Genomic DNA, 4,070 nt, shown 5'->3' on the forward strand with positions numbered 1-4,070 from the left:
CATGAAGCCCCTACCTGCCAGCAACCGGAACTGCAAAGCCTGCGTTTCCACTGCCATGTGTTTCAACAGAGATAGGTATGTAGTAGGTGCTCAGGAAAGACGGTGGAGTACACGGCATAGGTTTCTCTACGAGTTGTAGCGTTGGCACACAGGACTTCAGAACGTGGAGTAGGAGTCATCGTAAGCTTCTTGATGTTTCAGAAGGGCGGGCCTCTCAAACACGCTGCTATGGAGAGCACAGTGGCCTAGGTGGCAGCTTCTGGAGTTCTGTTGATCTTAGACTGAGAGTTCAGGCCCATCCACTCTATTTTGGTTTATTTATGACGATAGTTCACACTGGGACATGTCTGAGGGTGAAAAGAGGAGCCATTAATAATGACCCTGGCATGTCAGGTATAAAAGGGCCCTGTCCCGGGCAAAGTGGATATTAGGTCATCTTTCTCCTTGACTGCCACATGTCAATCATAAGAAAGTAAATGGCCCCAGCTGAAAGCAACCTTAGAGGTCATTGTCCTCAACTCTCCTACTTTATAGAAGAGGACATTTGTGCCAGAGAGCTTGAAAGACTGTTCCCGAAGCCATATATACTTTGGTACTGCTGGACTCAGCCTAGGAGCCAGGTCCGCCTGTCCCCAGTCCAGGGCATGTGCGTGCCTGTCGTGTGTCCCTCCGTGTGCACTGCCGGATGCCCACAAGGCAAAGGAAGAGGCGCGACCAGCAAAGTCCTTACCTTGTCACATCAAGCTGAAAATGAGCCCTCATAAGAGTGTGTGGCATGGACTTCCTAGGTGATTTTAGATCAAATATCTAATCCTCCGCATCCTGTTTGTTCTCTCATGTGGAAAGTCAGAAGAAATAACTGGCCACTGCCTTCTACTTTGGGATGTAGTTAGGAGGGATGAGACATACATCTGTAGGGAAAGGGGAAGTTGCACCCACCCACACAGGGCAGTAGGTATTTTCACACTGTAAAATTATACCCAATACACTGATAGACCAATCACTTAATAGTACTCCTGCGTCCTAAAAATGATAAAGTGACCCCAAATACCTAACTTGTAAAGCAAGGGTGACTTATTGAAGGGAAAGGCATAAGGAGAGACTAGAGGAGGGAGATAAACACGGAGAAGGGAAAAGACTTATTTAATGCCATCCTGTTTTTCCCTAACTGAGCAATAGAAAATTCATGAAGAAACAGACAATATTGTTCATTTCAAAAAATTTACAGAAAAATCGAACACAGTCTTACTATCCCCTTAAACTGCAGTGTGATTCTTTTAACCCAATGGAGAAAAACTCCATGAACTAAAACTTCCAAGATGCTGTTGGTATGATGAACAATATTGGGCGGTCGTCTCAGCTTAACTCACTTGTCCTCCACATGCCAACCTGACAGTCAGCTGCCGTGGCTCCACACTGATGGGACATTAGCAAAGGCAGATGGAGTTGCTCCTCAAAGTATGGCGCTTTAAGAACTGATTGCTTCCAGCAAGGACAAGTCCTCTGCAAACTTTCCAGGTATCGCTGTGTGTGACATGTGCACAGCTTTCAAAGTAAGACTTTCATCTGGAGAGTCTCCTGGCTCCTTGCATCCCAGAGGCAGAAGGTTTAAGCATCCCAAGAAAGCCAAGTGTTGGACACATGAAGAGAGATTGGGGCGCCAGCTTCCCCTCCTCGGTGTCAGCGCCATTTTATGGGCGTCTCACGTAAACCTGTGGTGGCGAGTGTGTCTGAGAAGGGGACCAAGGAGACGAGAGCAGTCACAGGCAGGCAGCTGATTCTATTGTCGAGGACAGAAACTGATGATGAATTGTGAACTTGCGATCTTGCACCAAGCTGGAGCCACTTGGGTTGGTGCTCATGTCTGCTTTTTCTTAAGGAGAAGACGATTTGTTAAAAACCAAAAAGCTAAAATACAGGAGCATCACCTCTTGGCTACTTGTGACTTTTAAGAATAAAATAAAATCATTTGAGAAAAGATGCTGTGGATTTTCCTGAACTCAAACGTCTGCCCCCCACCTCCCCCACTCCATCCCCCCCACACACACACACACCTGAGAGGTTTTGTTGAGACCAAGAAATGAGGGAACTTTCCATTGCTAGATCTTTAAAAGGTAACAAGAGTGAAGCCATTCTCAAGCCTGTGGAAAAGGAAAATCTTGTGTTCCTTCCAATTTGAAGCTTTTCATGCAGGGAAGAGGGGTTTGGGCAACGAGAACAGAAAAATGCAAGACCATCTTGGGACCAGAATGTCCAACTGATCAGGGTTACGGCTAGCAGTAAAGATAGCGAGGTGGTCGAATCAAGTAAATGGATTTTTGGAGAAGGGATTTCAACAGGCTTAAGGGAGTCATTGAAAAGCCTCCACAGAAGGGAGATCAAGAGATGAACAGGGGCCCGAGACGGCCAGGTATTCTCATGGGAAGAAATTCCACAAAACGCTGGCATTGTGACCGTTTATAAAAATGGATAGATAGATAGATAGATAGATAGATAGATAGATAGATAGATAGATAGTAGATAGATAGATAGATAGATAGATAGATAGATAGTAGATAGATAGATAGATAGATAGATAGATAGATAGATAGATAGTAGATAGATAGATAGATTGATAGATAGATAGATAGATAGATAGATAGATACATAGATACATAGATACATAGATACATAGATACATAGATAGATGATAGGGAAAAAAAAAAGAAAAAAATGGACATGGAAGGTAAAAGGAAGTCTAGTGGGCATACTCTGGGCTTTACAAGAATACACACTGAAGTGGCCCAGAAATTATAAAATAGAATCATTCCCAGGGAGGACAACAAAGAAATTAGAAACGCTTGTTTAAGGAAGTCAGGAAATCCGAAGCAGTATCTGAGATGTAACTTTTCAAGAGGCATAAGAGGAGAGGAAAAGGGAAATGCCATCCCTTCAGTAGATGGGAGAGGAAAGGAAGGAATGGCCACTGCCCCTCTCTAGATGCTGGCGTCTGGACGGCTCGTTGAGCCCGTGATGTCCCCCGAACATGAGAATGAGTGTATTCTCATGTCATCTCATTTGAGCCACCTCACAAGTCAGTGGAAAGGTTTGGAAGGTAGGTAACCCAGAGGGAGAAAAGGCATGAGCAAGCTGGATGCCAGCGCGTCTCTCGGTTCATGAATGCCATTTGATTTGCACGATCAGAAGACCTGTGCCACGGGCCCCCAGGGGAACTGCCCAGGGACCTGCCAGGTGGGAAGCACAGCCAACCACGGCAGGATGGTGAGGCTCTTTAACCTCAGTCTCTACGCTAGAAAACTCCCGGCAAAGCAAAAATAATGCTAAATTACTTTGTGATTCAGCACTCAGAAGTAATCAGGGGATGGAGTAACATTTCTCACTCATGTATTCGTTCATTCAACAAATATTTATTGAGGATCCTATTATTTGCGAGACACCGTCCTAAATATGAAGATGACCAACAAAGTGTCATCAAAGCAAGCCTCTGTCAGACCAATCTAATCAAACTTCATATGCCAGGCTTGATATTTGGGTTAGATTCATCCCTGAGATTGCTCGTGATTTGACAAGTTTTCCGGTGGCGCCTCGCAGATAATAACCCGCCCATAAATGGACAAAAATCACGTGTGCTCACGCCCGGAGAATGTTCGTGCGTAACGAACGCATCAACCCACACAGCGAAAAGGGTCAGACCGTGCGTCTCGTTTGCTCCTGCAACCACTCTGTTAAGCAGGCAGGACAGGAGGAGTTCGACAGATGAGGAGACCGGGATTCTGAGAGGTCATGTACGATGCCCGCAGGCCCGCAACTGGGGACCGAAGAAGTCAGACTCGACACCAAGCAATGTGGTGTTGTGAGGTTCTTCCAGAACGGGTTTTATCGCTGTCATAGGGTGGAACGGGAAGACAAACACTAATGTGCAGACCACAAAAGGCCAACGTGAGGAGGTAGACACCCTTGGGATTAAGGCCACTTAATCAAACACAGGATGCGCAGTTCAGTCTGAACTTCCGATATGTCCCACAAATTGCCCTTCTTTGTTTTGTATTGTGTTTTGTGGCTAAATGTGG

Source organism: Pteropus vampyrus, unplaced genomic scaffold (assembly GCF_000151845.1).
Source record: "Pteropus vampyrus isolate Shadow unplaced genomic scaffold, Pvam_2.0 Scaffold75, whole genome shotgun sequence".
NCBI classification, from domain to species: Eukaryota; Metazoa; Chordata; class Mammalia; order Chiroptera; family Pteropodidae; genus Pteropus; species Pteropus vampyrus.